At 38.5% G+C, this 27,180-nt stretch overlaps 1 protein-coding gene and 1 long non-coding RNA gene across 9 annotated transcripts in view; both read right to left on the bottom strand.

Annotated features, from left to right (window-relative positions):
- The window catches only part of WWOX (WW domain containing oxidoreductase), a 660,294-nt gene that overhangs the window by 618,637 nt on the left and 14,477 nt on the right, over positions 1 to 27,180 (bottom strand). The gene's annotated exons all lie outside the window — the stretch shown is intronic.
- Positions 6,792 to 11,191, bottom strand: LOC142047951 (uncharacterized). The gene is made up of 2 exons (XR_012657286.1): positions 10,353 to 11,191; positions 6,792 to 9,355 (listed from the first exon to the last, which is right to left on the bottom strand). It is a non-coding gene; the product is annotated as an uncharacterized LOC142047951 (long non-coding RNA).

Below are 27,180 nucleotides of genomic sequence, written 5' to 3'. Positions count from 1 at the left end.
TCCACAGAGGTAAGTCCACTTTGTACAGCACTACATCTAGCTTTAAAAATGGTTTAACCAGCAAAACAGGTAATCCTAGTGAAATGGCAATCGACTGGTGGCACAGATGTTATGTCATCTGTGCTTCCCAATACTGGTGTAATAAGCAAAAGAGGGTATTGGAAGGAAGAATTGGGGTGAAACATAGATGCAGTACATCAATATTTGTAGCACCTTTGACCCTCTGATTTGCACTGGGCTGCAAATGACAGAATGGCCTGCTCTGATGTTACAAAACTAAGAATGCCCCTAACAGAATGGAAATATACTGCATTAACGTAAGTTAATAGTGACTTTTCTTTTTACAAGAGGAAATAAACCACATGCAAAAATATGCAGTACATTATATATACACACACACACACACCCCATAATATATACACATATTAAGGATATAATTACTTACAAAATAAGATTACTACATAGGATAAGAAAAAGATATTTCCCAAAATATAGCAAGGAGAATGGTGCGCTCAAAAGGAATCCATGCTGAGGTACAACCACACTATATTTAAATTCTCTATGTAGTACAATGTTGAGGCAATAATGTTTTGTAAAACTATACAATAAATTCCAAGTGACTACCCTGAAAATCTCAAGAGGCAAGACTGACCTGAGGCTGGCTACTATTGCTGCCACGGCTCTGGCTGAATGAGCTCTAATCTGACCCTCAAGTGACAATCCTGTTTAATAACAACAATGAGAAATACATGAACACAAACATTATGGCATAGTTCTCTTTGTCAAAGGCTGACCTAACGGGTTGGTAACAACAACAACAAGCATAACTGCTCCGGATTGGCTATAGAACTTTAAAGTACTCCATCTATAAATTAGAAGGCTTTTTTAATCTAAACCTTAATATTTTATTGTCCTTCATATTGAAGTTAACGAAAATATGGTCTGGGTATGACAATTCCAATAGTGCATTCAGGACATGGCCTTATTCTTACTGATTTAAAAAAGGTTTTCACTGCAGCTTGGGTGAACTTACTACTATTTTTGTGTCACCCAGGGTACACTACACTGCAATAAAAGACCTGTGACTGGTCCATGTCAGCTGACTCAGGCTCACAGGGCATTGTAGACAACAAACCTTGGCAGGGAGCCCGGGCTCTGGGATTCTGTGAGGGCGGGGAGGGTCTAAGAACCCAGGCTCCATCTCAAGCCCAGATGTCTACACTGCAATTTTATAGCCCTGAAGACCAAATCAGCTGACTTGGGCCAGCCATAGGTATTTTATTGCAGTGTAGACATACCTTGTCATTCTGAATGGAGTGGAAGCCTCTTCAGTACCTCCCCTTCAGTACACATAACCTTACATGAGGGCTAACATGTTAGAGTCCTAGGTTTCATAACTCTATCTTGAGGCCATGATTTTCCCCTGTATACTCACTGTACCCATCTTGCTAGTTGTTGACTACCATCACTGGCCTACATTCAGTTAGTGTAAGTCAGTATAACTCTATTCAATCCAATGGCGCAAAGTCGATTTAGACCTAACTGAGAACATTGCCTCTATCAGACAAGGGCCATCCTCCATAGAACAGTGAATAGGATGGCATATAGAAAATAAATAGAACTTCAATAAACTGAGGGAATTTGGTAACAAACATCCTGAGTTTGCTCTTACACATTGGTCTTCTTTAGGGTAGCACGTTGCCCTGCTACCACTCTACAGGGCCAGTATGTCAGGGGTGGTAGTGTTTTTTTGTTATTTTTTAATTGGGAAGTGTCACAGTTCCCCCCACTGGAACTCCTGGAACCACGATCCAAGTAGCAAGCTTCCAAAGAACAAGTTGTCTTTTACTAAATGACTAGTAGTCCTTACACTTTCTTCATACCCTTTCACTCCCTGATAGGATGCTCACTTAGTTACAATCAAGATAGCATTTACTTAGTAGGTAGAAAAGTAGGTCTGCTTTAAATCAAACCAGCAACCTTAGAGAGAATGGAGCAAAGTTTAGTTACACAATATCCCACAAACTAATGCTGACAAACTTGAACCAAATGTTTAAGCAATTTAAAATTCTCTAAGTCTTCATAAGAACTAAGTATTACCCAATACAGAGATAAAAGAATTAAAGAAGAGAAGATGAAAGCTAAAATATGCTAAATAGTAGTGATTCTGATTCAACTTTTCGGCATGCTCACACAACCACCTATGAATACCTAGGACCAGGTGTCTGGAGACCTTCTCCATATTCAGAAAACCTCTTTCCCAGACATCAACTACAAAACATTCACAAAGAAGATATCCAGCCTTCCTCTCCAATCTCCCCAGTCTAAAAGCCTAAACCTTTTGGAAAGTTCTCAAAAACATCTTTTGACTCTCCCTCACCCTGTAATAGTACTCTCGAAGACTTGAGATTATAAATCCTTGCAATGTACTTTATTTTAGATTTAGAACCTTCACAAGTTTTATTGAGCCCTACGTCACAGGTGGTTTAAACATAAAAATAACAAACTAATAGAAACTGCAAAAGAGAGATGCTTTCCTCTTGTAATAGAGTAAAAGCAACAAGTTTGACTAAGTGAATTAAAGTGGTCTGTAGGATTGGAAGTGAAAAGTGTTGGCCTGTTTCTGTGTGGTATGCATGTTTCTTCCCTTTTACACTCTGATGGGTTACTTATAGCCTCTACAACAGCAGAAACCAACTCTGACTTTGTAAGCATGAGCATATTATGTTACTAAACTTATATTGTTTTCACAGCTGTGCTTGGTTCTCTTTTCACTGCTATAGTCTGTATTTCTCTGTTCCTTAAGACTTTCAGGTTTCCTTTCTAACTTGAAGCAAACCGATCTGTCACAAACCGATCTGTCACAAAGGTCCCCATTTGTACAGCCCAATAATCTCCTAATATTCAGAATGAATCAGACCATCTTCTAGAATATTATATTTTTCTTCTAAGTACAAGGAGATTAAGAAGAATCTTCTTCAATACTACTCTTACATAATTTAAGTATTTCCAAAAGAACAGCAGTGGTAGTTGAAAAGTATAATTACTGCACAGCAAGCCAGAAAGAAAACTTGCCATGGAGACAAGCACTCAGACTGGAAATAAAGGTGCACATTTTTTAAAATGAGGGTAAATAAAGGTTGCAACAAAGTACCAAGGGTCATGGTGGATTTTCAATCACTGGTCATTTTAAAATCAAGATGAAATGTTTTTCTAAGGGATATGGTTTAGGCCTGGTCTACACTAAGCGTTTAAACCAATTTTAGCAGCGTTAAACCGATTTAACGCTGCACCAGTCCACACAACGAGGCCCTTTATATCAATATAAAAGGCTCTTTAAACCGGTTTCTGTACTCCTCCCTGACGAGAGGAGTAGCGCTGAAATCGGTATTACCATATCGGATTAGAGTTAGTGTGGCCACAAACAACGGAGGGCCTCCGGCGGTTATCCACAGTGCACCATTTGACCTCTGGAGCAGCAATCTGAACCGATGCACGGCCAGGATAGACAGAAAACCCGCGAACTTCGGAATTTCATTGCCGTCATTGCCCACGTAGCCTGATCGCCGGGTGGCAGGTCAGCCCAAAACCAAAAGAGTCTGCATGGACGAACGGAGATACTGGATCTGATCGCTGGAAGGGAGACAAATCTGTGTATCAGAGCCCGACAGAGACGAAATGCAAAGCATTGAAAAAAAATCTGCCAGGCTATGAACAGAGCCACGGCACAGTCTGCGTGGACAAGCGTATACAGAAAGCCAAAGATCAAAATGGATGCCATGGAGGAGCGAGGGGACTGAGGACGCCAGCTAATCCCACAGCCCCAGCAGTCTCGTAAAAGCATTTTTGCATCGGCTGACCCAAGCGCCTGTATGTGCAAACACATGCCAGGGTGTTGAGGTTATGCTCATAATACCCCCTCCACCTCATGAAAGAAAGTGGAAAATCATCTTGAATTTTTTCAATGTCACCCTATGTCTTACTGCATGCTGTTGTAGACCCGATGCTGTTGCAGTTGAACAGCAGTCATCCTCTCCCCTCCCTCTCGGCAGATGTATGAGACTGAAGCGTACATCATCAGGATGCCGGGCCAGGGACCGTCACAGCATGCAGCCGGTAATATTTGACTCCGCTGGTCCAGGAGCAGGGATGTCAGACCCTCAGCGAGTGGAAGTACGCGTTTTAACTCAGTAGCAACGGGCTAGCCTATCAGCCCCCCCTCCATGTTTTGTGAAAGAAAAGTTTTCTGTACGCCGGACGTATCATAGCAGCTGCCTGAGGCGCTCCCCCTCAGTAGTCACAAAAGTCGGTGTTCTGATCTCGCATCTTGAATTACTATCACACAAATGGACTTGCAACGGTAGCCAGAAGTTGGCGGGAGCAGGGAAGCAACGGGGGGTGTTGCAGGGGACCCCAAGAAGACTTGATAGTTCACATTTTGCGGGATCGCAATGAGTGGCTGGCTCTCTGTACACTAGCCGCAGACATTGCACCTTATAACCAGGCATGACTGACAGTGTTCAATACTCATGAAGGAGGGATTAGACTCGGGAGTCATTCCCGTTTTGCTCCTGGCACGCCTGACCGACCTCAGCCAACCCCTGACACAGCAGACGGTACAGAAAAATGAGAAACGCCATCGCAAAGCAAAGAACGCCGTGTAGCGCGCAGACCAGCGCGGAGCAAACCGTAGACATACGGTGTGACGAAAAGAAAGTCGAACGCCCATGGTGCCGGCTATCGCTGCCAACGGCAACGAGGAAAAAGGGCCGAAAAAATGTCCCGGCTTCAGCAGAGAAGAGGGACGACAATTTATCCAAGCACCTCAACCTGTTTGAACCATCATGCATGGTCCAACCCAGAAGTCCAATGGGCAGGAGACGCAGACCATGGGATAGCACGGATTGGTGGGGGGGCGACCACAGGAAACGCCCGGAAATGACGCAGACTCGGACAAGGCCACAACACCGATTAATGCTGCTTAGGGCCGCGGCACCGACCGATACAAACTTTACAAAACCGGTTTATGTAAAATTGGAATAATCCCGCAGTGTAGACATACCCTTAGTTAGAACAGGAGTTAATTCAGGGAAGTCCTATGGCCTGTGATATGCAGGAGGTCAGATTAGTTGATCAAAATGGTCCCTTCTGGCTTTATAATCTATGAATCTATAAAAATAAAAATGAGTAGCTTTTACTTATAATGCAATCTAAAACATCAGCCATGAAGAGAAACTCTCCTGATACAAGTGTACGCTATAAAAATAGCAACTTTTCCAACTCCTTACTCATCCGTACAGGCCATTTGAACTGCAACTTCAGGACCATATGGTTCCCCATACAAGTGTCAACTCTGGTAATGTCTATTATTCACATAAAGTCAGTCCAGTGGGCCTTCCTCTGAGCAAAGAGGCACTTTAGGGGGGGAATGTAGCACAGGACCCCTTTTCCCAGCTCTTTGTCACCATGCTGTTGGTACTTTCATCAGAAGTAGGTCTCCTTTCTGACCCTGCCTCTAATTCAGCATAAAGACATTTATTACGCTTTTTACTTAGATTGTAAAATCTTTGAGGGAGAAACAGCCTTTTTGTTCTGTGTTTATATGTCTAGTGCATAAAGGGGTCCTGGTCCATTACTGGGGCTCTGAGGCACTGCTCCAAGACAAATAAAAATAATACTCCCTATGAATTTTCTTGTGCCATGCACACGAGCACAGAACCAACAGAACATTGGCAGTCAGCTATGACTTTGCTTTACAGAATCTAGCGTGTACCCACAAAGTACAGTTTAAAACCTCAAAAATATTACTGTAGGCCAATTTTTACAAGACCACGCAAGGTATGTCTGCAACAGAACCTCCATTTCCCAGCCAAATTTAAAGATTCAACTTACTGTTCCACTAAAGAACTAGAGCTAATCAAGATAAGCATATTTTCAACTTATTTAAAGAGAAAGATTCAGACACCCAACCTTTATTACTACTGTTAGAACTTAAAGGGAGAGGGGGGTTCTTGGGCCATGAACAAACCTTCCACGTTTATCTTTTGGGCTGAAAAGATCAGATCAAAATGACACCTTAAAAATAAAACACTAACGCAACCTTTACTATAGGTATTACATACACCCCTTTAAATAATACTTTGCACTTATTCTGTACCTTTCATTCTCAGATGTTTACAAAGGTGGTGTAACCCCATTTCTGCAAGGGAGACAGTGAGGCACACAAAGATTAAGCACCTGCTCAAGATCATTTAACAAGTCATCATTACAAGCAGGAATAGACCCCAGTCTCCTGATTTCCAGTCCCAAGTTCTATAACAAGGGCCCAGACTACCTGATAGACAACAACAATTTCTAGACCCTTGTCAACTGCACTACATGCAGCAAAGGTAAAATGACTTGGTTCTTGTATAGATGCATCACTGGGATAATTTTAACACAAAGTAAGAACTAAGCACCAACAAAGATGAGCACTGATTAATCAAGCTGCCCTTGTAAACACTCCTTCACTAGAATAAATAAGGCAAACCCAAGCATTCCAAACGCATGAAGTTCTTGTGCAGGATTGATGTACACTGTGCTCCCTTTAAAGCGGAGTTTTGCGATGAAATCACAAATCCTCGCAACTTGATCATTTATTATTTAGGAGTAGGCAAATATTTCAGCTAAGGTTTTTCTTGCTAGCCATGGTAAGTTGGTGTTACACAATAAACCAGATCTTTCATTTTGAATAAACTCAGCCTGTCCCATGCCACAAGAGCAACATCTTGCAAGTATTTTTAAGGCTGAGAAACTTCTTTACTCCATTTTATAATGCACATCATAATGCTAGAAACATGAGTTTTTTAAATCCTATACCATTAGCAGAGACTACAAGGAGTCATTGACAGTCAAAATTAACACTCAAGTTTCTTGAAACAAAGAAAAACAAAAAAAGTCTCCTGTGCCATGACAACAGATTTCTGCTTCTTGGAGGTGGCTTGAAATACCTGCAGCTTCTTCTTGGAGATCTTGATAAATCCAGACAGTATTCTCCATGTAACTATTTCCAAACCACTACAAAATACGTCACAAAGTTATATGCACTTCTCCTGACTTTTCAGAGTCCAAAAATAAGCGATAAACAATTTCACACACATAGACCGCAATGTTTGGGAACAAACTGTTGTTCCTTTTGAATATCAATATTGAAGAAAGGTAATTCAGCTCCAGAAGTTTGATTGAGTCACACTAAACGTAAATCAAGCAATCTGAATGCCATGCTTTTTAAAAACTTTTTCAAGACTTTAGAAAGAGCAAGCTGTATCAAGTATTTTGATATTATTTGTTCATTTTGCTAACACTAACTTTAGACACTGATTTTCATTGCAAAGTTTGATGTTAAATTTAAATATATCCTGCCTCTCTCAGAGAGTGAAAAATGGACAATTTTGTTGTTCTTGGATTCAAGAGTTATGGAGAAAGCCAACCAAAATGAATTAGGATGACTAATGTTTTGGTTCTGTTTTCCATCCAACCAATGTTAAAATAAAAGAAACAGTTTCACGTTATTACACTTTTTTGTTCAGTTTAACATCGTGCTCTAAACAAAACAATAATTACTTTACATATACACATTTGAGATGACAAAATTAAAAATATGTATTTAATGTGAAAGGAAGACCATCTTCCTTCAACAAATAAAAATACAAAAGTATTTTCTTAGATCAAATATATTGTAAACTATAAAAATAGAAAACTTAAGTATCTAACATTCATTTGTTTTTCCTGTGGAAAATTAGCAAATGTACCAAATGAACCAAAGAAAGTTAAATCATTTACTGTACAGTAAACACAAAATATTACAATTACATCAGAGCTATCCAGCAGATGCACTTCAAGATTAGAGCCAAATGCCTTCAGCCAGCCAAAAATTAATATTTGGTGTAATTACACTTTCTGAAAAGTCCTACCACCTTATGAGACAACAGAACAGTTGTTTTACATGAAGAAATCTATGCAGTTATGACACACACATACCCAGCTAGACCTCCAATAGCTGACCAGATTTACCCTTTCAAAATGTTATAAATCTTGGGTCAATGACTATTAAAAACTATTGCTTATTAACGCATGTGAACTTGCGTTTCCTAGCTTTATATTGTAAATTGCTATTATTCAATATAAATATCTTGCAGTAGCAGCCAGAGGTTCCCATCAGGATGAGCCCCATTGTGATAGGCACTCCATTACAGGAAAATCTTGAAGTGCCACCTATAGTTAGGGTTACCAGACACTTCCCATTATAAGACCCTGTTTTCTGCTTGCTTATAGTGTTCCGAAACTAACCAGTCAGGCTAAAGATTTTCATGTCGAGTGTCTGCCTCAAAACACAAAGGCTTGGCACACGCCCAGGCGGGGCACGGGGGGGAAGTCTTATAATCTAAAGAAAAATCTTGATATATAAATTACTTAAAATATAATCAGATTATAACCAAGTATTAGTTACTGAACCAAAATCTGAGTTTAATACAGACTTGTGGATCACCTTTTGAGCAGCAATTTTTCAAGTTATAGAGGATGGGCCCCATTAGGCATTTGTTTATGTGACCAGTAGACGGTGGGGTGCAGTGGGAGACTAGCTTGGAGTATATAACTCTTTTCAATGCAGTCCCAGTTTGATCCTTGAAACCTACTCTTTGGCTTACAATAGACACTCTCCTAAGTAGTCTAAGGGATTTAGACACACTTCTTCCATTAAAAGAGAAGACACATCTAAATAGCATAAACGGCTTTCAAAAATCTCAGCCTTTGTTTCTTTGTTGAACTTTTTACTCCCTTATTCTGTCCAGTGGTAGGGCATGCTTCTAAAAGGATAAATTGTGCTTAAATATTCCGATTGTCTGCAGCACGTGGCACCATGGCCACGCTAGCTACCACTTATGGTGTCATGTTACTACCATTACAATCCCTTGTAGACATTTACACAAGTTTTCACTACCTTTGAACAATTTCATATTTGCAACCAAGTCACAATCTATTTGAACTTTATAATCTCCTCAGTGTTTTATTAAGCATGGGCCAAGTTCATGCTTTCTTTTGGTTGTCTTTACATGTGACAGTTTGGCTTTCAGCAAGAAAGCCAGTCATCTATAGACACAAATCATTCTTTATATTTAAAAGAAAAATATCTGAATTTGGCACTCCAGTTTGTATTTGGTTAATAAATTTTCAAAAACATATGTAGTAATACTTCATTTGCACTGTTTTATTTATTTCTTTTGTCTTTGTAGTATTTCGTTCTTTTAAACACTGTAGCCAGGTTTTCTCCTGTGTGCCTTTGAATGTAAGAATTGAGCATACAACTTCAAGGTAGCTAGTCATAAATGAAAAGTTACACATCAGAAAGAGACATCTACACATAGTTATCATGATGGCATGATCATAAAACTGCATACACATGTGCAATTTTAAAAATCTGAGCCTGTAACAACAAAAAATTACTTATTTTTTAAAAAACAGTGTTACCCATATTCCCCAATGTTATTTGGATTGATTTTCTTAGAAAAATATATTGGCTGAAATTAGCATATGCCTGTTTATTCTGAAATTCATATACTTACACCTATAATAGACAGTGGAAATATGTTGCTATGCCACAAATAGGTTGTAAAGCCAATCTTTATATGGTAAAGAAAAGAAGAATTCTTGACCATAACAAAAATCTATATTCAAAAGAAGAGGATAACCCTGTTCACATTGACTTCAGTAACAGGAAGATCAGACTCATGATGGCAGTCAAACCTGACAAAGATGACTGTACAACGGTGAATGTTTTCTTTGTCAGACAGCCTTTGAAGACTTAACTGCTCATGGACAACTGATCAGAACTGTTAATAAACCTAGCCTGCTTACCAGTGCTGTTACTTTCACACCTTCCAAGGACACACAATCAGGAGGGGAGAATAAATGTCTTAGTGTATTACTTAAAGTATCTGTAATGCTTCAGTATCTTTTACTCCAAATAATTGTAAAAAATATGCCAGGAAAACACAGTAATAGTGAAAAATACACAAAGAATTTACCTGACATGAGTAACAAGAAACTCTGCTTCAGACCTGTCATAATCACTCAGAACTGCCATTAGCAACAGCTGTTCAAAGTTTTTCATTTTGTGAAATATTGGTGTTAGGGGATTGTTAGCCATCCTGTGCACTAAATGATTTATTTCTGTTCCCCCCCCCCCCCCCTTTCTATTCCTACCACCCACTCACACCAAAAAAATTGTACAAGGGACAGGCATGAAGAACACTGGCTGTTCAGGCTGAACGGGATCCCTTCTCCGCCGCCCCCAACTAATAGGTCGGTCTTACCTATTTTGAAAGTCCACTCAGCTTCCTGAGGTGCTCTCAGTAGGACCCAGAAACTGGTTTGGTTTATAAAGTTGTTCTTGATTGGACCTTGTATAGTTTTCCTATTAAGTGTGCATGTGTGTGGTGGGGGAGAAAGAGGGATCAGACAGGAGAAAGGGCAGTTTGGCACACCTAGAATGGCTTTTCCTCTCAGTCATAATTTCAAATCATACACCAGAATTTTCACTCCAAAGCAGAACAGGGAAGGCAGCCAAAATGTCTCCAGTTTCTTTTTTGAGTGCAAACATTTTTGCACAGACCTCCTGTGAGCCAACAGTATCAGAGGCTTCTCCACTGCTGAGCTGAGTCCTAATTAAGCATTCTTTAAAAAAAATTAGCTGCACGTTTTAAATCTCCTTTTGGCAAGTACAATCGCACAATGTTCATATGAGAAGTAAATTTAATAAATTAAAAAGGAATATTTTATCTAAGACAGAATAATTAAAAGACATACTGTGCTGCCGGCTAAAGAGAGCTGGATACTGCAAGCATTATCCTGCAAGTTTTTTTCCATGATATTCCAAGTTTTCTATAAAACTTGTGAGCTCTACTTGCATAAAATTTGACCAAATCCATTTTCTTAAACTTAATATTTATTATTATTTATTTACACAAACACTGTAGTGGTCTAAAAACTGTGCAAGGTATTTTATATAAGGCAGGGTCCTGCCCTGAAGAGCTTACAATCTATATTACAGAAACAAGAGTGACAAAAGGATGGAACACAAATTTGTTCAGTTTTTGCCAGTCTTCTCCATGCCCTCCTCTGTCTTCTTGGGGAAAACGTGAGATGAAAGTGATTAGTTTAATTAACCAACAACAGAAGATTTTAAATACAGTCATGAATCACTTCAGGATCCTTGTGAAGAGAATTTAATACTAGCATGTCGCAGTTCATCTTTTCAAAGATTCTTCAGGTGCAAACAAACAAAGATTGACACTGAAGAGCGACTAATGGAAGAGGCTGGAGTGTGGAGGTTTGGGGATTTAGACAGCATTGGAACACCTCTTACAACCAGAGCCTCTTTGGATTAGATGGGCTCCATGTAAAACAGAATGGGTATCGGCCTGCCGGGTTCAAACTGGAAGACCTTTTAGAAATGCTTTTAACTACATAGGAAAGAGAGAGAAGGGGAGCTGTTATGTAACTCAAATGATCCATCATGTGGTTCCAACATACAAAGTAAGGCAGGAGATGGAGTTGTTCTGAAACAAAAGATGAAGAATAAGAAGAGTATTAACATATAGCATCTGTACACAAATGCAAGGAGCATGGGAAATAAGCAAGAACTAGAAATCTTTACATGATATAACCTAGTGCCATGTCTGAAACTGAGGCCTTCTCTGCCTCAGTTTCAAGCAGTGGGGCACATTTCAGCTTGCATCTCTAAACGTGAGGTTTACGTAAAAGCAGCTACACTAGTGTCTGGCCACCAGCAGTTGGATTCAGGCAATCCATCAGTGTAGACAAGGCCTCAGTGGAAAGATTCTCACCTGTGGAAAGTCAGTACTAGAACTAGACACACTTGTTGATAAATTCATAGTTATATAAAAAAAAATTTTGTCAAGTGCTTCTGCTCAATTTTGTTGTGCAAGATCCAAAAATGTATTTTCATATGAAAATTTACACCTGTGAATTCTGAAAGCTGGTGGAGAAGCAATTGCATTTAGAAAGAAAGACATATTGGCCAAAAGCTATTAGGTCCTGTATTCTATTTCCAACTGCGCCAGTGACTGTTAATACTTGCACTATAGAAACATAAAGTTAGGTTTTGTCACACCCCTATGAAATAGGTAAGCTATTTTTGGGGTGAAGAAATAGAGGATCAGAGGTTAAAACAATTAATTAAAGGTTGCACAGAATCCAAGCTGCTCAATTCCTATAGCCAGTTTGCTGGTCCATAGAGTTCACTAGGTGAGTAACACTCAACCTCAGTTTCTTAAGTGTGTAAAAACAGGTCAACAATACTTACGTATCAGTACCTGCAACCTCAGATCTTAAATCCTCGATATTTTCAGATATTGCCTTGCCAATTATGTTTCCTCTATTAATTTAAGAATTTCTCTCAGTATCTGTTTTCCAAGACACAAGTGTAAATTAGATTCCTAATTCCCATTAGTTTCTAATGATAAACAGGTATCTGACTATCCTTAGTGCCTTTAAACTTTCACTCACTAAAGTTCAAGGGATTTGACTGGAAGAGATTGTAGTTTAGGTGATTAGATATAGCAAATAGACACAGGAGATCTGGGGGTTTATTCTGATAAGAGATAAGACTAGCAGGTCTCAGACAGGGGAAATGGTGATCTTCTCCCAAACTCAGCCTGTAATTCTAGTCCATCCCTCTAGAATCCAAAATGAGCTGTCATACACAGTAGAGTGTGTGCATGTTCATCGCTCCTTAATTGCATGCTTCAACCAAATATGAAATAGTTAAGATGACACATGTCAACATTTGGCCTTCAGAGTTAACATCCATTTTCATGACTAAAGTCAATTCAAAGTTTTTCAAAGCAACTGTTTCAGACTGGGTATGACCCAGATGAACACTCAGTGCATCTTTTTTGAAGGCTTTCTTCACACTCATTAAGAGTTGGGGAAGCACCAACTTTCCAAACTGCCATAAACTGGCTCCATTCAACTTCTGCTCCCACTACAGAACAAAAGTAACTCCCATTGAAGTCAATGGAAGTTATTTACATCCTGTAGTTGAACTGTAGTCCTAATGCTAATACAGACTTACCTAAAGTCAGAGCAAGTCAGCCTCTGGAAGTATTAACTACCCGTGTGTAAAATAAGGATAACAACTTACTTCACCTAATGTTGAGTGCCATAAACACTTACAGCTCCCAGCCCTGTGTGAAATCCACTAGACTATAGCTTTGTTGGGAGATTTTTTTGGACAGGCAAAGACCAATATACTTATCCAGCAGCTTTTTCAAAATTCACAAGAATGAATATTTGCACAAAAATAACTCTGATTGATCACAACCAGAAGGTAAAACTATTTCACACAAAATGTTTTTTTTAAATTTCAGAACCTTTTTCCAATTGTTCATGAACTTGAAAACTGTTAAATTTAAACAAAAATATCTATATTTACAGATATTTCATCCAGCTTCAGTCATTACTGATGGATGTTTTCTATGCAGAAGGGACAGAAAGGAAGGAAGAAATGCAATAACTGGGCTACAAAAGCATCTACCACGCTAGGGAGCTCGCATTTGATGATAAGTATAGTGGTGAAGTTATTTGACAAGAAATGACCCAAAAGATACCTCCTGAAAACAACCAGGATAAATGACTGTAAGAACAGAAAATTTTTGAAGTAACTCTTTGTATGCTAACCCTCAGTGCACATGGAAGATTTTAAACAAGTATAGACAGACAAGCATCAAAAAGGTTCCTTAATTAAACACAAAACAATGTTATGATCCACATTGTAAGTATCCTGGTCTATTTCTTAGTGGCAAGGAAGAATTGATCAAGAATAGCAACTTACAACCAGTGACCAGACAATTGAATTCAAGAGAGAGAGCGGAAAGAAATCACAATATGCAACATATTGGGATTTCAGGAAAACAAGTTTTGGTGGAATTAAGTTTGTTCAGTACAACCGGTAGAAGTATTAGAAGTCACTCTGTAGAAGGCAGGCCTAAAATTCAAAAAGGTGTAACTAGTTAAAAGACAATGTGCAAGGAAGAAGGAAACAGAAGAACTAAGAATCAGCCCAACGGGCTATGGAGAAGTCTGAGGTTTAAAATGAAACACCTCTACTGTAAATGGAAAAGGGAGAAGTAAGCAAACAAATATTCAGTTTCAGCTTGCAGGGAAAGAGAAAGGCAGCAGAAGGATAAAAAATTGAAATATCAAAAGACCTTTTATCCCTAGCAAAACAATGGAACAAATACTAAAAGGAAAAATTGCTTATTGTGCAGAGGATAACGAAACCATGAGCTATATAAGCAATACAAATTTTAAAATGCAAGTCTTCAAAGAAACTTGATTTTTAAAGAGAATCAAAAACAAATGGATGAAAAGGAACATAGCAAACATTAGTATTTTTTTAAACACAGTTCAGAGGATTTGAATATCCTCAGCCATTAAGTTCATCCATCTAATTTGTTAATAGATCTATTTTCTCTAGATTGTATGCACTTTGATGAAATTTCTGAATTCTGGCCCCTTTAATTCAATAGGAGTTTTGCCATTGATTTCAATGTCATCAAGACTTTACCCCTTCTCTCAAAGAACTCTTAACACCACTGAGGAGTTAGGAGCTGTGTTCCTACAGATTTGAGCTTCTAAACTCCAAAGAAGCCAATCTCCCCGAGTTGGTCCCTTGTGAGCAGTTTAGGTCTCCTGCACAGTTTAGAGGGAGTCTTTTTCCTGCAGATGCTGACAGATGAGCTGATGGATTTAAAAAAGAACAAACAAACAAAAAATACCCTAAAAGGGAATTCCAATGGGGGAAAAAAAAGTTAAAGCTGAAAGTTAGAGTTAAAAAGACCAATCACTTACTTCAGTCAAAAATCCCTCAAAGAGAGTATCATTTTCCTTAGAAAAGATAAATGCAAAGTAATGCACATTGGAAAACGTCATCCCAACTATACATATAAAATGATGGGGTCTAAATTAGCTGTTAGCACTCAAGAAAGATCTTGGAGTCATTGTGGATAGTTCTCTGAAAATATCCACACAATGAGCAGTGGCAGTCAAGTTAACAGAATGTTGGGCATCATTAAGAAAGGGATAGACAATAAGACAGAGAATATCATATTGTCTCTATATATGTCCATGTTATACCAACATTTTGAATACTGCATGCAGATGTGGTCGCCCCATCTCAAAAAAAATATACTGGAATTGGAAAAGGTTCAGAAAAGCGCAACAGCAAAAATGATTAGGGATATGGCACAGCTTCAACATGCAGAGAGATTAATAAGACTGGGACTTATCAGCTTGGAAAAGAGACGACTAAGGGGGGATACGATAGAGGTTTATAAAATCATGACTGGTGTGGCAAAAGTAAATAAGGAAGTTATTTACTCTTCATAACAGAAGAACTAGGAGTCACGAAATGAAATTAATAGGCAATAGATTTAAAACGAACAAAGGGAAGTATTTCTTCACACAATGCAGTCAAGCTGTGGAACTCTTTGCAAAACGACATTGTGAAGGCCAAGACACTATCAGGGTTCAAAAAAGAACTAGATGAATTCATGGAGGATAGGTCCATCACTGGCTATTAGCCAGGATGCAAAACCATGCTTTGAAGAGTCCCTAGCCTCTGTTTGTCAGAAGCTGGGAATGGGTGACGGGATGGACGACTTGATGATTGCCTGTTTTGTTCGTTCTCTTTGAAGCACCTGGTATTGGCCACTGTTCGAAGACAGGATACTGGGATACATGGACCATTGGCCTGGCCCGGTATGATTGTTCTTATGTTCTTAGAAAACAAATATTAAGAAGCCTATAAATCAATAGTTACTGTTTTACTTAAGAAATCACAAGCATTGTAGAGAATCCAAATGCCTTCCAGTTGGCCAGAAAATGAAAATCCCTTCCCAGGAAATATTTTGTGTTTTTGAAAAACAAATTTTACCCTGAATGAGATGAAAATTCAAAAACATTAAATATTTTCTAGGGAAGGATTTTCCAGAAAGATCCTGTCCTAGAAGAACCAAAAAATGGATTTTTTTTGCTGCCTGCCTGAAGGCCATTCTCAATTCCACCTTCTTCCTGCAGGCAGAAAGAAAAAAAGTGACAAGAATCTTTTAGGCAAGCAGCCAGGAAGTCACAAAATTTCCATTTTCCCAGTAAAAAATTGAAATTACACCTCTACCCCGATATAACGCTGTCCTCAGGAGCCAAAAAGTCTTACCGCATTATAGGTGAAACCACATGATATCGAACTTGATTTGATCCACTGGAGTGCACAGCAGCCCCCGCCCCCCCCCATGCTTTGTATCTGAATTTGTGTTATATCTGGTCGTGTTATATCGGGGTAGAGATGTATTAAGCAAAACTGGAATTTTTCCATGGAAAATGTCAAATTTTTTGTTGGAAAATCATTCTGATGGAAAATTCCTAACCAACTCTAAAATGCACAGCTAAGGTCACTCAGACAACCATAATGCTCTAGTGCTATTGACTTTCAGAATGTGTATATATAAGACACCATAGGAAATAAATCCTGCTCTGGTAGAGAGATGGATTGATTCATCAAAAAGATCTTTTCCATCTCCACATCCTATGAAAGGTATTATTATTATATTAACATTTATAAGCAGAAAAACCTTTCCAAGTAAAATATTTAAAAAAGACATTTGACAAGAAAGATCCAGTTCCTCCCAAGGCACATAGACAAGTCTTTTTAACCGTTTCATAACAGATAATTGAACACGTTCTTAAATTGATTGTGTATCATAAATTAATCTAATCTAATCTATAGGCATGTTATTTCAGTGTCAGAATGAATTTTAAAAAGCATAGGCATACAGTTAAATCTCATTCTTTGTGAACAGATTCCATTACAAGAGTAATCATTATTGAACCTTTTAGCCAAGATGTAATTTCTTACACGTTACAAGAAGTTTGGCATGCATTGTGAATTTCAGCCAAGGTTGATAAAGTTCAATAACTTGGCTAACCAACCATGTGTACTACTTATTACAGAAGTAATAAATAGATTCATCAAAACGGACATGAGAAAAGCAATATGAATATCGGATACCATTTCTAGTCTACCTCAAAAGAACTTTCCTGATTAATGCAATTTACTCATTAACTGTTATGGACTATAACAATGACAACATAAGAGCCATGTGTTAAATAAAGCAATACCTAGTATTCAAATAAATTAAGCCACAAAGAAAAAAAAGATACATTAAAAGGATTTTTGGAATGTAAGCTAAATCTTAGGCAACAAAAATTTCATTTAAAACGATGATAGCAGTTTAATTATATTTTAAAACAAAAAAGGGTCCTTACCTTTGTAATTAACACTTTATATGATTAAATCAGTTTTAAAAAAACAGTTTGCTTTTCACTATTTTCAGTCATTCAAAATACACTTTGACCTATGAATGGTAATTTCTAACTTCATAAGAGTCATCAGAACAGGGACCTCAGATCTGTGGAACTTAGAACTCCACAAGGCCTGTCTTGAAGCTCTTACCCACATAATTTACCCTTCTTCCTGGCCACTGCCCCAATGCGCCCTGAACAACCACGTGCCCCCACACTGTGGGTCTCTCAAGCACTCTACTATTATGCATCTTAAAAGACATGCAGGACATCCTCAACTGGTACGAAGCTTAAGAGCTGCAGTGTTGGAGTCAGTCCTTGCCCTATAGAATAAATAAATTCTGTTGGAGTCAAAGTAACACTATGAAACTAAGAAAAGACTCCTTCAGGCTGCATCCCCAAAAGTGAAATGTATGAAGCTGCAGGACAGTCTCTTTCCACAGAAAGAAAAAACCTCCATTTTTTAGGACATTTAAAACTAGAATTCTCAGAACACTAGGAGACAAAGTGGCGAACTCGGTTGCATTATTAGAGAAATTAATTTGATGACATATTAGGTCTTTCTCACTGCTTACATCTCTGCTTCCACAGCAATGAACCATTATCTAGCAGGCACACAGAGTTTGAGAAATGGAGTAATTACATGAAAAATAAAGACTGGTATATGCTTACCAGAATGCAGACCCAGACTTCCCGACTTTTGTGTATGCATGTGTCTCAGATTTTGTATGCACACTCCTGCAGTCATCTCCAAAATAGCCACATCTTGATTAGAAAATGATCTCATCACGGATGGCAGACACTGTCCTGCCGACAAAGCACTGTTCACACTGGTGCTTTTTGGGAGCAAAACATTTGTGGTTCAGGGAGGTGGTTTTTTCACACCCCTGAACGACAAAAGCTTTGCTAACAAAAGTCCAGTGTGGACAGAGCCACTAGCTGCAGGCCTACATCTGAAAGGCTACTGATCACAAAAGGACTAAAAGCCCAAACCTGCAGAAACAAATAATACCTGCTATTATCCTCCCTATCCCCAGTTCCTAGTGGCAGCACTGATCAACCCACAAAGCCAATCAAAAAAGCTACAAGAGTTAGCCACCACAACAAGATATCCAGTAAACAACTCCAGATGAGGGCATAAGATCCAACTACTGATCAGTCTCCAGCCTTCCCTCACCCCAATACAATAATATTAATTTAAGGTGGTAAAAACTCCACTGAACAGATTGAGTTAATTGGCAATGTAGTTCATCACATTTGTAAAGACCTGGACACTCCCCAATTGTTTGATCCAAGCTACAAAATGTGTAGTTTACCCTAAGCTGATCCCAGAAGGAGAAAGATTTTGCAACCAGGGAACAAGGCATCTTTCAACGGATGGAACAGTGTAGAGCCACACTCCCTCCTCTGGATTCCGCAGGGCCTTTACTGCGGCAGCAGTTCTACTGCAAGGCCTGTGGAGTAAGCAAGTGCTGCCTTCCTCGAGGGCTGTGCTGAATTAGGCCTTAACTCCCCCATCTCTTTTTTCCTCCTCCTCTGAGGAGGGAAAGACTTATGCCTGGTCTGCACTAAAAAAAAAGTTAAGTTAAGTTAACCCAGCTATGTCGCTCAGTGGTATAAGAAAATCTACACCACTGACTAACATAATTAAGCCAGCATACACAGTGGTAGGTCAATGGAAGAATTCTTCTGTCAACCCAGCTACGACCTCTAAGGACACTCCCATCAGCATACATGGTGTCAAAGCACTACAGTGAAGCAGCTGTAGCATTTCAGGTGTAGACAAGCCCTAAATCTTCACTACACAGTTATTCTGAGTGATCAACACCCAGGCCTAAACACCTGGATTGGCCTACACTGGATGCAAGCATCTTCACACCAAAGCCCCGTCTGGGTTACCATGTCCTCCTAGTTTCTAGACTCACCCAAGTCTCCCTGAGGGCATATCCCATGGTTCTTTGTGCTGAGATGCTCAGATTCTTTCCCAGTCAATTGTAGGAGACCATGTCCATCCTTCAGGGGAATTGCGGGAAGGGCACTGGAGGATCATCAGCATTCAAGTAACTTTGTCTGCATGCTCACTGCGAAGTGGGAGGATTCCATCCAGAGTTAACTAGAGTCTGGGTTCTAAACTATACCCCAGATGGGTAAATTAGCCCAGTCTTCAGACCCAAATCCAGATTAGAGGGTTTTCTGTGATGGTAGGGGGCTAAAACACAGGTAAGAAGCCCAGGTTAACTATGCAGTGAGGACATACCACAAGAGGCACTGCAAGTAGTGGAAGCAATATACAAGCAAGTTTTCTTGATGTTTGCATTTCATTAAAGCGAATTAAAAAAAAAAAAAGCATTTAAACAGCTAATCTGCATTTAAAGCGCTCTGCTGCATGACAGGTTACATTAGTACTACTGGTGTGCATTTGACAATAGCTACAGTACAAAGCAGACCAAAAACAAAAAGAAAGTTCCATATAAAAAGATCCTTCTTAAACAAAATGTTCTTATTTTTCAGTACAACTGAACAACCAAGCCTGAGTGCTTCATACTGGTTTCAAAATCTTATTCCTACCCCCGCCCCACACACACTTAAAGTACTATCTGCTGGAAAGAAAGATTGGTAAAAATCAGACACTAAACTGTGAAATAGACTCAGAAGACTTGCAAGAAATCAGAAAATGAGTCTAGAACAGGACAGCATGTCTAGTGAATCATTTATAGAAGTTGTATGTCAGTTCATATAAGCATTTTAACTATTTAATCTGGAGACAAACAGAAAGAGGATAAAGACATGAATTAGAAAATAAACCAATGTCTGTTCAGACAAATGTATGCACGCTTCTAGAGGGGAAGAAAAATGTGTCCTCTAGCTCCAAAACAGAGGTGAACAATTCCTTACTAACAAACTCAGACAAGGGTCTGTGTGGGCTGAGACCACCAAGAGCTATGTAATATAGTGAGACAGTGAACAAACTTAAAGAATCGGACTAATATCATTAACATGATAGTCCCCGTTGATATTTAGTGGGTCTGTTTTAGTCCTCTCATATGATCTGGATTTGACTAAAGATACTGTTCTATGTACTGTCTAGTTAGGGGCAACTACTACATCGTTCATGAGCGCGCGCACACACACACACACACACACAACACCATCTCTTCATAATAAGAGTATTGTGCCCTCTGCCAAAAGACTGAGCAGACTCTCATGTCTGGCATGTTTCCCTATATGCACAAAGCGATCTTTTTGGGAGGTTCAGAACACATTATTCAACCTCTGATTTATGAAAAAAAGAAATAATCAAAAAGGGACATCTCAGTGGTTATTTTAATTTATATTTGCTTTCTGCCCATAGATCCAAGAAGGATCAAGCACCTTGTGATATTCAAGAGCATCAGCGCGTACCCCAAACAAAGTGTATATGTTTCATGTAGGAGAGTTTGTCATTTTCTACCTATGTTGAAAAGCTTTTTGGTGAAGGAGCTAGCTGGAAAGTACCAGAGACCTGAAAACCTCTCCATAAGCAGTTTAGAAAGTTGTTGAAGACAGTGGTCAAAACTATTCTATTATCCAAGTGTTCTGAGAATTGCAAAGAGGATGAATGCTACATATCTGCCCTTACATGAAGCTCCTTGAAGGCAGATTCTGAACCATTTTTTTCAAGTTGTTGAGCCTGTCACAAACTCAGGTACTTTAAAGTCATTCTGATACGTATGATAATGGTAAGTTCTCAAACCCTAGTGAGAAAATGTAAGATTCTTGAATTTAGAACTTTTACTGGGATTATGAGACGCATCATACCACCTGTAAAAGAAGCTGTGATTGGCCTCAATTCTGCAGTGTGATGTGACTAGATGGACCGGCACACAAGCATCGTATCACTAAAGCAGGGCCCTTAGTTAGCTTTTGTCTAACTGTACAAGCTTTAGATACAGAGAGAGAATAGACATTGTTACCTACAATGACTGTATCTAAAATTATGCTTTGATGGTAAACTTTGGGGGCTCCTAGAACTAAATGTAAGCATTGTGTGTGTCTTTGTCTGTCTTTTGAGGGTTGTCATCTCAGAGTGTTCCCCTCCCCACCCCGTGGCTCATGATAGCATTGCAGGCATTCCCTTTTCAGAACTTCTGAAGAATACTGTTCTTTTCCAACACTCTTGGACTAACACCACTTCAAATCGAACAATTAAGATCAAGACCGTAACTCAAAAGATTCTGGCTCTGCTGCCTTCTGTGAACCCAGGCTCTTCATCTGTCTTAATCCTCCTTCACAGTGGCGGGCTCTCAGCCCCAGAATCCCTACTAGAGTTCAAATGGCCCAAACAAAGGGCCAACACAAACAATGTCCAACCGCCCCTTGGCTTCTAGATTCTCTCCCAATTCCCTGTCCCTTATTCAGTATAGGGGCCCCAGAGGCACTCCTCTGGGCTTTCTTCTCTGGGGTCTTTTTCCCTGCTCGAGGGACTACTGCAGGAAACTGCCCTTTCCTACAGCATCTTGTTGCAGACCTCTCTTCTGCTCTGGGCTTCCTCTCTTTATGCTCAGCTCCTTCCTCAGCTGGGACTCATCTTGGGTGGGGGGAGGAGAGAGAGGTTCCAGTTAGCCCTTTCATCACCTGTGTGGGATATATATACACACCACAACGTGTTTAACTGGAGTGGAGCGATATTCCTCAGTTTCCAATTGTCTGAAGTTCACATATTCCCCTCGAGGTACTAAATCTCAAATGTGTCACAGATCCAAGGCTGAATTTGGCTAGCCCACTGCAAATGATTTTTAATTTTCTGGGCAAAGAGCGAGTTGAATTCGTGATTTTTGGAGAGCAGACTGATTTCAAAAAAGGTAGATGTTCCATACTGATTACGGGGTTTGAAATGTTAAAGTTCCAGGTGAGATGGATTAGTGGGCTGAGAGCAAGACAGACAGTCAAAGGTGCATGATAAATACAATCACCTAAACATCACGACCACCTACGAACAAAACCTCATCACCCATACATTAGCATGGTGACAGTATGCAAATTAATAGATACTTACTTTCTTGGGGTGAACAAAGCTTTACAAGACAGATGTATTTAGGAACACACAATTGTCATTTTGACGCAAACCCTAGCTACAGCACTTGCTACTGAGAACACACTTCATTACATATACATTCCATTCAGAAGATACATAATAGCTGCGCCCAAAGCAAAGAGTTTTAGCTAACGTAGAGAATGTATTCCCCAATTCCATAGCCTAATGCACAGATACTACTTGTTTGTTTAAGCAACAAAGAATCACCAATGAGTATAATATAACTCAATTTAAGACAGACTAAAGGGATAGAGCTACCACCTATTTTTTTGTAGTTAAGATGAGCAATGCAGGTTGCTTAGTGTTTTCCTTGTTTATATAAGCAAGCCTTAATGAAGCATGTCCTCTTCTCTTGAGGCTTAAATTATAGTTAAAAATGGTAATCCAAGACAGACTTCTGGATTTTAAAACTTAATACTATACTACAAAACTAGGAACTAATTAGGCCCTCTATTTAATCTTTATTAACAGCTCTCTCAGGCTAGTGTTCTAGTAATGACATGCAAGTCAAACTCCAGTACACAAGAAAGAGCCCACCTATAACCACAGGTAATTCAGACACGGGTGAAAGAGAAGGGAAATACACATCTTTATAAAGCCTCTATAAATACAAGGGCCAATTATCCAAAACAGATTAATAAATTATACAGCAGAAGCTTAATGTTGATATATTAAAAGAACATATCCTCATTCTAGGCACCAATATGATGTTACAAAACTTTTGAATACTGCAGCTTTGTATTGGCAATAGTAGAAACAAGAAATAGTAGAAGAATAGGACCTCACTCCTGACTGGACTCTCTAGGAGTTTGCAATACAAAATAATATTCTATTTAACAAAAGTGTTAATACACAGTTACTGGTTTTGAAATAGTGGAAATGTTTGCAGATCAACTAAGTTTATGGACTGAAAAAAGGCTTTGTAACTCAAGAGTTAAGAAAATGCAGCACGGACAGTTCGTGTTCAGCACAAGAGTTTTTGGAATTTTTTCAGTATTTGGTTAAAAAAAATAAGCTAAACACAGCCAAGAATGCTTTTAATTTTCTGAGGTCACCTCTGTGTTTGATCTGGGCATTCCCTAAGATATGTAATTAATAGATTGCTTATGACCTTCATATAACCAAACTAGGACTATTTCCCATTCTTTGAATACAAAAAGCATGATGGCTTTGTAAAGAGAAAAAATGAAACTGCGATTAAAAGAACAGTTTCATATAAGATGGCTTCTTAAAAAAAAAAAAAAAAGCTTCCAAAGTCTGCCCCAGCTCAAAAAGATACACATTTGTCCCTCTACAACAGGTTGGCAATCTTTCAAAATGTGTGTGCCAAGTCTTCATTTATTCACTCTAATTTAAGGTTTCGTGTTTGCCAGTAATACATTTTAACCTTTTTAGAAGGTTTCTTTCTATAAGTCTATAAAAATTAGAATAAACTATTGTTGTATGAAAAGTAAATACAAAGTTAAATTTTAGAGATGTCTCATTTAAAATTAAATTAAAATGCAGAGCTCCCGACCGTGGCCAGGCCCAGGCAGTGAGAGTGCCACTGAAAATCAGCTTGCGTGCCACCTTTGGCACGCGTGCCATAGTTGCCACCTCTGCTCTACAATATACCAGTAAAATAGCCTAAGTAGTATGTGTCATTTTATTTTACTGTTCTTACATAGTCTAATATTCACAATAGATTAGGTAACCAATGTGTACTGTAAAAAAAAAAAAAAAAAAAAAAAAAAAAAAAAAAAAATGAAGCTGAGGTACATGCAGTTCCAAGGTCATTTAGTATAGCCTTAGATGAGCCTTAAAATATACAGTAATAGTTGTGTAATTCAGCTTCCTACAAATATATAAACCACATCACAGTCTCCCTGATATTAAAAACAAATACTACTAAAAATATGGACATTGTGTAATTTGGCAGAACTGATTGCAAACAAAATTGAAAATATTGTATCTTCTTATAGATTAGAACTCAATGAAACAACATACTTCTCATATTTTGAACTTAAACACTGATAATTAAAAACACATAATGTACATTACAAAAATTCAAAAAAGTATTTAACAAAAAACCACAGAGGAGGAAAAAATATAAAAGCTCTCTTTTGTTTAATATTTTCAAAGGTCAATACAGCCCTCTAGTGGGAAAACACAAAAACAAAAAAAAAATTAAAGGATTATTTTTATTTGTATGCATGATACAAACTAAAGGACTCTTTCTTTGTAACCAAACTAGGGTTCCAGTCCTGCAAAAACTTAACTATGCATTAACTATTAACTATGTATTGCAAGTAGTCTCATTGACGTTAAAAGAACTACTTTGTGTGTGAGTAAGTCTCTACAGGAACAGGGTCTGTTTCTGAAATTAGATGGGTTAATATTACAAGACCATTCATAGCTGAAGTTAAAATTAATCATAATATAGTGTTGCAGTACACCAATAATTAACATTTTTCTGACACAATATTTAGAACATGAAAATTCAGTCCTGGCTAAAACTAATCAAGACCTAAAGAATGTTTATCACATGGCTAGAAAAGATCTGTAAAATGAAAGGAAGAAAAACATTTGGTATTTACCATCCTCACAACACAAACATCAGCTTTAATTTTAAAGAAGTTGGTAAGTATTCACTCCCTGATAAAAATCTAAGTATTTTAGAAAAACTGCCTCAAGCGAAGCAACTAGTGGATATATTTAGTAAATTCTTTTCAACATAAGTTTTACATCTTTTCACTTATTCATTATACATCCTAAATATACCTCGGGGGGACAGATGGGACTATTTCTTGAATATGTTTTATAGTACCTTTTTTTTTTTTTTTTTTTTTTTTAAGGCTAAGTACAACAAAATATATAAAGATATGGGAAAGCAGCCATTAGATAAAACCAAGAAATCTGAACTTGAATTCCATACTCTCGTTAACAAGTTTTCCTCATAATGGAACCTGTAATGGCTTAATTGTTAGCTTTAAATAAGAAGATAGATGTTAAAGGAAATATCTGATGGGAGGGAGAAATAATTTGTCTGAGAGTTGGATATACCGAAAGAGTTGCAGAAAATATACCACCACTTCTACAGTTAGTAGTACAGCCATAAACTGTTGAACTGTATATCAGTTTACATCAAGTAAAATAAAAGGAACATCACTTTAAAAACTACACAAGTGTTCTGTAATCTTCACAACAGATTCTTGTAGTAGATATAATTTTTCCCATTTTATAGATGAGCACAGAGGTCAAAACAATAAGTGAAATCCTTGACCTGTTAAAATCAATGGGAGTTTTGCCAAGTATTTTGACGGGGCCAAGATTTCATCCAATATTTCCCAACATGAGATCCTACGGTTGAGCACAAAAATTAATACTCGGGTAACTAAATAAGTGGCTCAACTTTCAGAGGTATATGGCACCTACAGCTCCTAGAGGTCTCTCTAGAAACTTTGTCCCTGTGAAAAACAGGAAACTTAATTGCCCTCACAAAGATTTAGATGTTTAGCTTTTGAGGCCCAACTGTACATACACCTAGACTAAAGGCGAAATCTTGGCCCCTTCGAAGTCAATGGCAAAACTCTCACTGACTCCAAAGGAGTCATGATTTCATGGTTTGTCGCTCATCCACACCCTGAGCTAGAGTATAGCATGCAATACTATAACAAAAAGTTTTTCAAATCTAAATAATCTGAAACTCTTGTCCAGAAAAGGATTGCATTCCCTGGAGTCTATGAATTGTAGTGACAAATCCCTGAATTATCTGACCTTCCTCAATGCTCCCATGACAGTCAGAACATAGAAATTGAAAAGTTGAATATGCTTAAGACCCCAGAAGTCATTTTGTTTTTTTACACACTGTATCTTTATTTTTTCCTCCCTTGCCCCTCAGTGACAACAGTGACATTATACACTTTGAAAGCGATTTTTTTCACATGCATTTACTAGATCAGGATGATTACACAATAAAATTCTAGTAATTAGTAACCTGCATAAGCTTCCATGTATTATACCTATTGATAAATTATTAGAAATAACCCAAGAACAGTTTGGTTTTTTACCTTTAGCATAATCAACTGATTGTGTTGGTGAATGAAAGAAGGTTTTCATTCTGGGTTGTTTGGCGGTTTTTTTAAATGCATTCTCGGATTTGTTTGAACTCCTATTTTTTGCTCAACTCATTAATGTAAAACATCAAAAGATACATTTGAGCAAAAAGAAACAATGTAATGAGTTTAAAATATATGTTTGGTCTTTTGGAGCTAACCGGTTTGTTTACCTGCCGCGTCCACAGTGGGTCCGGCTGATCGCAGCTCCCACTGGCTACAGTTCACTGCTCCAGGCCAATGGGAGCTGCTGCAAGCGGCGGTCAGTACATCCCTCAGCCCACACTGCTTCCAGCAGCTCCCATTGGCCTGGAGCAGTGAACTGTGGCCAGTGGGAGCTGCGATCAGCCGGACCTGTGGACACGACAGGTAAACAAACCGGCCCGGCACACCAGGGGCTTTCCTTATACAAGCAGTGTCCCAAGTTTGGGAAACACTGCTCTAGAACATCCAATCACACTAAAAAACACAGAACAGAGTACTTTATTTTCAGAGCATTATACAACCACTAACTAAATTAATCCTCAGAACACTCCTGCGAGATAGCGAAGTACTATCCCTGATGCATACGGAGGGCAAGTTACTTACCCA

This window comes from Chelonoidis abingdonii, chromosome 19 (assembly GCF_003597395.2).
Source record: "Chelonoidis abingdonii isolate Lonesome George chromosome 19, CheloAbing_2.0, whole genome shotgun sequence".
In the NCBI taxonomy this organism is placed as follows: domain Eukaryota; kingdom Metazoa; phylum Chordata; order Testudines; family Testudinidae; genus Chelonoidis; species Chelonoidis abingdonii.
Note: the sequence above shows the minus strand (reverse complement) of the source record. Positions and strands in the feature narration are given on the sequence as shown.